General features: G+C 36.4%; 1 pseudogene; it reads left to right on the top strand.

The window, feature by feature from the left end:
- The first annotated feature begins 9,556 nt into the window (after nt 1–9,556).
- The window catches only part of LOC102823475, a 3,946-nt pseudogene continuing 3,232 nt past the window's right edge, over nt 9,557–10,270 (top strand).

A 10,270-nucleotide genomic window follows, 5' to 3' on the forward strand; every position in this document is an offset into this window, starting at 1 on the left:
GCTAGTAATTATAAATGTATTTTGATTACATGTTTGATCAGTTTTACACTGAAGAATTTTATAGAATTCTTCAGTTTCATCATCATTAACTTTAGAAGTTGGTGTGTAAATTTGTATAATAGTGGCATTATCAGGTCTTCCTTGTAGACATAGGAACATATTCTATACCATTAAGCATTGTACTTCAAGATAGATCTTGAAATGTTCCTTCTGGCAATGAATATGACAGTATGCATCTTGACTTTGTTGTATCTGACTTAGCAAACCAGACAATTGTCTGATTCAGAATGGCCAATAGCAGTCCATTTTAGCTCACAAATGCCTACAATCCATCAGTCAGTTTGTTACAGTGTGGTGACTTATACGTTGCGGTGATGCCGGAAGCTAAGCTACCAGTATTTTAAATACTTGCAGTGTCAGGTTTTAGCAGAACTTCCAGACTGAGACAGACTAGTAGGGAAAGGCAGACTTCTTCTCAATTATCTACCACTGAAAACCTAACGAATAGCAGAAGACCACTGTTAGATTTAGTACTAGAAGATGAAAACTTTATGAATAACAGTATAACATTGCCATCTATAGTGCTGGGAGATGAGCTTCTCAGGTTGGAAGGCATTCAAAATATAACTGGAGAAGAGCTGTTCTTCTCAAAGTAAAGTTGAACATGATGATGTAAATGAAGTAAAGCACTGGGAACCTTCATTTTCTGATGGGACACAATTTAAAATGAGGAGAAACAGCTGAAAATATTCATTAATAATTAGAACCGGAAATGTATGAATTACAAATCCAGGAAAATTAGAAGTTGTCAAAATTTCAGTCTGAAATTGATAAAATTTATAATAAAGACATATTGATAATTACTGATGATTGGAACATATAGAAGGAACAAAGAGGAAGGTTTAGTATTTAGAAAATATTGTCATGGTGACAGAAACTATGTAGGAGAATGCATGCTACTATTTTTCAAGACCAATGACTTATTAATTTCAAATACCTTTTTAAAAACAACATAAATGGTGAATAGAAACATAGACTTCACTAGATGGCAAACATAGGAGTGAAATCAACTACATCTATGGGAAGTTTTGGTAGAAAAGTTCAGTATCATCAGCCAAAGCAAAGGCAGGGTTATATTGTGAAACAGACTATCAATTGCTCAAATGCAAATTCAGTCTGAAGCTGTAGAAAATGAAAATAAGTTCATCAGAGTCAATATATGAACTTGAACATATTCCACCTGAATTTAGAGATCATCTCAAGAACAGATTTGATCCATTAGACACTAATGACTGAAGAAAAGATTTGTGGGTGACTTCAAGAGCATCATGCACGAAGAAAGCAAAAGGAAAGACAAAAAAAAACAAACAAAGAGGATGTCAGAAAAGTCTCTGAAATATGCTCTCCAGCATTTAGATGCTAAAGCTAATAGAAAAAATGTAGAAGTAAAAGAACTAAACAGAAAATTTCAAAGGGCAGACTGAGACAACAGTCAAGAATTATAATGAAATGTGCAGAAACCTACAGTTAGAAAACCAAAAGAGAAAGACACACTCAGCATTCCTCATGGTGAAAGACCTGAAGAAAAATTCAAACTTTGACTTGCAACATTGAAGGATTCTGTAAGAAAAATATTTAATGAAGCACAAAGCATCAAAAGAAGATGAAGGGAGTACACACTTACAGTATCAAAAACAATGGTTTCTGTCCATCGATTTTAAGAGGCAGCATATGATCAAGAGCTGATGATATTGAAGGAAGAAGTCCAAGCTACACTGAAGGCATGGGTGTAAAATTAGACTCCAGTAACTGATAGAATACAAAGTGAAAAATTTCAGCACACTATTGAAACACTAGAGGCACTCACTTATTTAAACTAAGAAATTTGCAATACAGTTACCTGGTCAAACGACTGGAAGAGATCCATATTTGTGCACATTTCAAAGACAGATTACCAATTACAATGTGCAAGTGATCAACATATACATGTAAGTAAAATTTTGCTGAAGGTAATTGAAAAACTGTTGCAACAGTACATCAACATGGAACTGCCAGAATGTCCAGCCAGATTTAGAAAGGACCTGGAAGTAGGTATGTCATTGTTTACTTCAGATGGATTTAGGCTGAAATCAGAGAATACCAGAAGTATGTTTATCTGTGCTTTATTGACTAGGAAAATGCTTTCAACTGTGTGGATCTTGACAAGCTATAGAAAACATTGTGAAGAATGGGAATTCTAGAATAATTAATTGTGCTTATGAATAACTTGTACATAGACCAAGAGGCAGTCATTTGAATAGAACAAGGGGATAGTGAATGGATTAAAATCAGTAAAGGCTTTAATCTAGAGTTATATACTTTCACCATACTTATTCAACCCAAATGCTGAGCAAATAATCTGAGAAGACAGATTATATGTAGAAGATTGTGTCATCAGGATTGGAGGGAGATGCATTAACCTGTGATATGTAGATGATACAGCCTTACTTGTTGAAAGGGAAGAGGACTTAAAATACTTACTGATGAAAATTAAAGATTTCAGCCTTCTTTATGGATTGCATTTCAATGTAAAGAAAACAAATATTCTTAGCCAATAAATAAAATCATGATAAATGGAATAAAGATTGAAGTTGTCAAAGACTTCATTTTACTTGGGTCCACTATAAACACTCATAGAAGCAGCAGTCAAAAAAACCAAACAACTCATTGCAATAGGAAAATCTGGCACCAAAGACATCTTTAGAATGCTCAAGAGCAAAGATATCAGTTTGAGTACTAAGATGTACCTGACCTAAGCCAGGATATTTTCAATAGCCTCATATGCATTTAAAAGTGGTTAATGAATAAGGAAAATCATAGCAGAACTGATGCATTTGAATTATAGTTTTGAAGAAGAATGTAGAATCCTGGACTGACAAAAGAACAAATCAGTGTTGCAAGAAGTACAGCAAGAAGGCTCCTTAGAAGCCAAGATGGCAAGACACAGACTCTCATATTTCCGACAATTTATCAGGGGAGACCAATCCCTGGAGAAGGACATCATGCTTGGTAAAGTGGAGAGTCAGCAACAAAGAGGAAGACTCCAGTAAGATCGACTAGAACAGTGACAGCAGTAATGGACTCAAACGTAACAACTTATGTGAGGATATGCAGGACCTGGTGGTGTTTTATTCTGTTGTGCACAGAAGTCGCTATGAATTGCAGCTGACTCAAAGACACATAAGAGCAACAACAATAATGCCTAGGATATCGATCTTTCTGCCTTTCATTTCACTTCTGACAACTTCCAATTTTCCTAATTTCATATTTCCGACATTCCATGCACTGATTGTTAATGGATATTGACTGCTGTTTCTTGTCAGTTTGAGAAGTCTCCCATCAGCAAATGAAGGAGCCCAAAGCTTTGCTCCATTCATGTCATTAGAGGCAACTCTATTTTGAAGAGGCTGAGCTTCCCCAGTAATACTCTGAGTGCATTCCAATCTGGAGGGCTTATCTTCTATGCATGATAATGTTCTTTTGTTATTCATAAAGTTTTTATCTTCAGATACCATGTCCAACAAAGCTCTGTTGCTATTCATAAGTATTCCAGTGGCTAAGTCTTCAGAAGTAGTCTGTCTCTCCCTTTTCCTTGTCTGTCTTAGTCTGGAAACTGCTGAAACCTGCCCATCATGGTTGATCCTTCTAGTATTTAAAAAAACCTGTGGCAAAGCTTCCAGCATCACAGCAACATACAAACCAACACAGTATTATAAACTATCAAATGAGTGGAGATCACTGCAGCATTAGACACCAAATTTAAACAATCAAAATAATATTTTGGTAACATCCAACAGTATACATATTAGACATAGGTGTATTCTTATCAACTCAAGCCATATTTGCAAAATGAATTTGACTTTTAGCTTCAGCTTCAGAAAGTAAGAGCAAGAAGATAAGACTGGAATGCTTAAAATTAATCACTTTCATGGATCTACCAGAGAAGTGAGTTTGCATGTCAAATTGTTACAGCAGTTTTAGATCCAAGAGTGCTACAGTAGCTTTAGATCCATTGCTGAAGAAACTGAGGCCACTCTGAGAAGTGAAGCAAAGTTTCAGGTTTACTAAGCCAACTGGCTCAGAGGAGCTACCTTCTCCACATTCTGAGCCCCAGAGCGTAGGTTCAATGCAGGCTTATATAGTGATAGAAATGGGGAGGGGCTAGGTTTTGGACCTGTTTGACGACAGGAGGGAAATCAGAAAACTGGTCCCACTCAGTAACCTGATTAACATTCTAGCTTGTCTCCTGGGCAGGGAGGATTGGTTCTGCTTTGTAACCTGATTAACATTCTAGCTGCTCTCCTGGAAGGGGAGGCTGAAAGTTAATGTTGTACCTTTTCCTGTTCAGAATCATAATCCTAAAATCTAGAGGCAGTTGAATCTAGAAAGTCACACCCACGATCTGCTTACCTGTAACAGAAGCTGGTAGAGTTAAACACTGGTAAACCCAACCAAACACAAAACCAATTGCTGCTGAGTCCATTCTAAACCACGGTAACACCATGTGTCAGACAGTAGAACTGCTCCATAGTTTTCTTGGCAGCAATCTTTTTCTTTTACAATATTGCAAGGTGGATTCAAAACATGATCCAAAGGATGGACAAATGATGTAGTATGAGAAAACGAAACTCAAAGAGACTGTAGTTTTAGAGAACCTTCCACACATTCATGGGCTTCACCTCTAAGAACCCAACAAATTCTCACAGAAAGAAGCAAAGAAAGAATCTCAACATGAGAGAGGCAAATTAATCATTGTGGAAAAAATGCCCAGAATATTCTGCATATCAAAGGTCTACTTTCCAGCATAATCATTTTTCCTCCAAGAGTTGTCCAGGAAGACATTCCTCTAACTACCAGCCTTCTGTCTCACCAAAGGGAAAGACAAATAACTTGTCCTATGCAAAAAGAAACATTTGAAAGATAACAGCCAAAAGGCACAGACCCACTAAAAAACTGAGATCCAGTTGAAAGGATAGAACCCTTCCCTTCCCCCAGAATTTACCATCAAATTTCAACACTGTAGGATCCGCACTGGACTGTGAATCACGAGGTCAGCAGTTCAAACCCACCAGCTGTCTCTTGAATATACTATACAAAGTCATTATGAGTCAGAACTGACTGGATGACACTTAATAACAAAAATAGTGAACTGAGCAAGTCCTGGGGGAGGAGTAGGTTACTTGTTGGGCTTCTAGCTGCAAAGTCAGCATTTTGAATCTACTAGCTTGCTCCCATGGTGTCACATGCTTCAGTGGTGATACCTAAACATGGTCACTGTGAGACAGAACAGACTTGTCAGCACACAACAATAATAAACTGTATCTGATAGAGCTGTAAGACACAGACTCGTTCTGAAGGGTACTTCAAAAACGGAAAGCAAGGGAGGAGACAAAATCAAGGGGATTCCTATCATCTGGCAACTATAATTACAATAAACATTACACAAAGCCAAATGCTAGACAAATTAACATAAATCATCAGACTGGAGGCCTATTTTATTCAAGTCATATTTCATGGTTCTCAACACAACATGTTTAGATTTTAATAAGTTATTACAAAGAAATTCACTAATAAGGAATGGCAGAAGAAACATAAAAAAGATCAACACAAATATGACACAGCATCAGAATCAACACAACTATGACACAGATGGCAGAATAATTAGACAGGATTTTAAAAATAATAATGATAAGATGCTTAGCGCTCTAGTAAAAAAAAAACAAAAAAACGAGTCAGTATGCAAGAAAAGATAAGCAATGTAAGAAAAGGGGGGAATTCTGTGTAGGTATAAAAAGAAAATGTTGAAAAAGAAATACATTGTAGCAGAAATGAAGAATACCCTGATGGCTCTACAAGAGACTTTATATGGCCAAGGAAGTTATCAGTGTGTTTGAAGATGGTAAATATAAATTTGAAATATTGAAATTAAAATATAAGCCATGTGAAAAAATACAATACAAAAGTTTCACCAGAAAGAGAAGAGTGAGCAAAAGAAATATTTGACGTATTAATCAGAGAGAACATTCTAAAATGATTAATAGACATGACATATAACCACAAAACTAGTAAGATCAGAAACTACCAGCTATAAAACAACCAGTTATCATTGAATTTATTCCAAGTCATAGCTGTCCCACATGTGTCTACGTAGAACTGTGATCCACAGGGTTTTCAAAGTCTAGTCTTTCTGAAATTAATAGGTCTTTCTGCCAAGGAACCTCTGAGGTAACTTCAACCTCCAAGCTTTGATTTAACCCTGAAGAATGTCAATGATTTGTACTATGCCAAGAATAATAAGTACCCAGAAATCTACACCTAAGAATATACTATTCAAACTCTGGGCAATCAAAGAAAAAGAGAAGATCTTGTAAAAATTAAATCAAAAAGGAAAATTCATTAATTATAGAGGAAAAAACATGAGTTATATTGATTGGACTTCTTGTCAGAAATCATGCATGTAAGAAGAAAGTAAAATGAAATATTAAAAGGATTGAAGGAAAATATATATCCATCCTTATCCTGCTAATGCATTCCTTTAAACTAGAAGGAGAAATCAAAATTATCTCACACAAAATCTGAGGGGTTTAATAGTCAGCTGATCAGCTCTGCATAAAATGCTAAATGATTTTCTTCATGCATAAGAAAATTTATAAGATCTAAGTTGGAACTTGTATCTACTTAAAGAAAGAAAGCATGAGAAAATGAACAAATGAAGATAAAATAAAATTGACTGTTTTCTTATTCTTTGTTGAAGTTAAAATTGTTGAAGTTAGTAATATTAATTCACTGTTAGGTAATTGTAGTATGTTGTTGCTGTTATTAGGTACCATTGAGTCAGTTCTAACTTCTGGGGACCCTGTGTACAACTAAACAAAATACTGCCCAGTCCTATACCATTCTCAAGAGCTGTTATGTTTGAGAAGCAACCCACTGTATCAACTCATGTCACTGAGGGTCTTCCTCTTTACCAAGCATGATTTCCTTTTTCAGGAAGTGTTCTCTCCTTATAACATATACAAAGTACATGAGAGGAAGTCTTGCCATCCACATTTCAAAGGAGCGTTTTGCCTATACTTCTTGCAACTCAGATTTGTTTTTTCTTTTGACATTCCATGATAGTTTCAATATTCTTTGACATTTAAATATAACATATGGATAATAAATTGACAGTATTGTCACAAGGATGGGAAAGAGGATTTGGATATAATCTTTTATAAGGTACCTGCACTACACTAGAAGCTATATGTTGTTGTTGTTTTTAAGTGACTTTGAGTCAGTTACGATTCATAATGATTCTGTGTAGGGTTTCCTGTTGAGCGACTGGCAGGCTCAAACCACATACCTTGTGGCTTGCGGTCTTGTGCTTATCATATGGAGCAAATACACTGCCGTGAAGTTGTATAATGTTACAAATTAGTTGACATTATAAACTCTAGGGAGAATACAGAAGATACTCTAAATGGAGTCCTACTAAATGTAAAATTAATGCTAGAGAAGACAGATAAAAGAAGCCTTTGCCAAAGAATAGAAAACAGTTATAATCACGATGGATGTTGTTAAGTGCCGTTGAGTCAGTTCTGACTCATAGCAATCATGTATAGGGTTTCTGAGGAGTAACTGGTAGGTTTGAACTACTGACCTTTAGGTGCAAATAGACCTTATGGTACAGTGCTTTATCCTATAGTGCCACACCAAGGCTCCAATCATGATGGATATTAATCCAAATAAGTCAGTATTGATTTTAAAGGTGAATAGTAGGTCTGAACAAAAAAATAGTTTCAGAGTAATTAAACAATAAAAAAACAACAGAATAGACTTTGTAGAATAAGCACTAGGCTGCTAACCACAAGGTTGCAAGTTCAAGTTCATCAGTCGCTCTTCAGAAGAAAGATGAGGATTTCTGCTCCATTCGGTGTTCTCTTGCTCTGTTAAAACAACTGCCTCTTAATCTATGTATAGGTACTTCATGAGCACAATCAAATATTCTGGAATACTCATTTTCTTCAACGCTGTCCATAATTTGTCATGATCCACACAATCAAATCGAAATTGACAATACTGTCAATTTATTATCCATATGTTATATTTAAATGTCAAAGAATATTGAAAATATCATGGAATGTCAAAAGAAAAACCAAATCTGAGTTGCAAGAAGTATAGGCAAAACGCTCCTTTGAAATGTGGATGGCAAGACTTCCTCTCATGTACTTAGTCAATAAAGCACAGGTGAACATCTTTCTGGTATTCCCTGCTTTCAGTCAAGACCCCTCTGAATATCTCTCATTCAACGTCCTCTTCTGAATCCAGCTTGAACCTCTGGAAGTTCTCTGTTAACATATGTTTGCAGCCATTTTTGCATTATCTTCAGCAAAATTTTACTTGCACGTGATATTAATGATACTGTCAGATGATTTCTTCATTCCATTGGGTCAACTTTCTTTGAATTGGTATAAATATTAATTTCCTCCTATCAGTTAGCCAGGTAGTTGTCTTCCACATATCTTGGCATAGATGAGTGAGTGACTCAAGTGCTGTATCAATTGGTTGAAAAGCTTCAATTTGTACTGCATCAATTCCTGGGACCTCCTTCTTTGTCAATGCCTTCAATGTACTATGGATATCTTTCTTCATTATCATTGACTCTTGATCATAATCTACCTCTTGAAATGGTTGAATAATACCTTTTCATTACAGTGACTTTGTGTATACCTTCAATCTTCTTTTGATTTTTTTCTGCATCACTCAATATTTTACCCAAAGAATCTTTCAATATTGCAAAGTAAGACTTGAATTTTTTTCTTTAGTTCCCTCAGCTTGACAAGTACTGAGTGTGTTGTTTTCTTTGGGTTTTGTAACTTCATAGCTTTGCACATTTCATTGTAATATTTGAATTTGTCTTCTCAAGTTGACAGTTGAAATTTTCTATTCACTCCTTTTACTTCCTCATTTCTTCTATTTGCTTTAGCATGTCTATGCAGGAGAGGAAGTTTCAGAGACTCTTCTGACATCCATTTTGGCCTTTTCCTTCTTTCTTGTCTTCTTAATTTTTGTCTTGCTTTCTTCCTGTATAGTATTCATGATGTCATCCCGCAACTCTTCTGGTCTTTGAACTTTAGTGTGAAATGCATCAAATCTGTTCTTGAGATTTTCTCTAAATTCAGGCGGGATATGTTCAAGGTCATGTTTTGGCTCATGTGAACTTGTTTTAATTTTCCTGAGGTGCAGTCCGAACTTGCATGTGAGCAATTGCTGGTCTTTTCTACAGTCTGCCCTTGGCCTTGGTTTGGCTGCTGATAAGGAACATTTCCACCATCTCTTTTCACAGTTGTGGTCAATTTAATTTCTGTGTAGTCCATCAGGTGAGATCCATGTGTATGTTGTTTAAAAAAAGGTATTTGTAGTCCAAGCTCTGTCTGGTGCTTCAGTTCTGTTCCTTCTTTTTCTAAGGTCATTCGTTCGAGTAACACCCTACCAGCGCCCTGTCCCCCACCCCCACTGCTTCTCTTCAATGGACAAAATGGTGAAGCAGATCAAAGGCAAGGAAGATTTTCATGCTGCCTTGAGCAGTGCTGGAGATAAGTTCATAGTTATTGACTTCTCAGCCACATGGTGTCGGCCTTGCAAAATGATCAGAGGTTTCTAGCATTCCTTCTCTGAAAAGTTTGGCAATGTGATGTTCCTTGAGGTTGATGTGGATGACTGTCCAGGATGTTGCTTCAGAATGTGAAATCAAATGCATGCAAACATTTCAGTTTTATAAAAAGGGGCAAGAGTTTGGTGAATTTTCTGGTGCACTGAAGGAGGAAGTCCAAGGTGCATTGAAGGAATTAAGAAAGAACAAGGCACCAGGAATTGACAGAACAAAAACTGAAATCTTTCAAGAAAGTGAGGTGGCACAGGAGGCACTCACTCATCTCTGTCAAGAAATTCGGAGGACAACTATCTGGTTGACTGACTGGAAGAGATCTGTATTTGTGCCCATTCCAAAGAGAGGTGACCCAATTGAATGTGGGAATCATCCTACAATCTCTTTGATATTTCATGAGAGTAAACTTTTACTAAAGGTAATACGGAAACGGCTGCAAGTGTACATTGACAGAGAACTTCCAGAGGTTCAAGCCGGATTCAGAAGAGGCCATGGAATGAGGGATATCATTGCTGATGTCCAATGGATCTTGGCTGAAAGCAGAGAATATCAGAAAGATGTTTATCTGTGCTTTATTGACTACGC

Source organism: Chrysochloris asiatica, unplaced genomic scaffold (genome assembly GCF_000296735.1).
Source record: "Chrysochloris asiatica unplaced genomic scaffold, ChrAsi1.0 scaffold00093, whole genome shotgun sequence".
Taxonomy (NCBI): Eukaryota; Metazoa; Chordata; class Mammalia; order Afrosoricida; family Chrysochloridae; genus Chrysochloris; species Chrysochloris asiatica.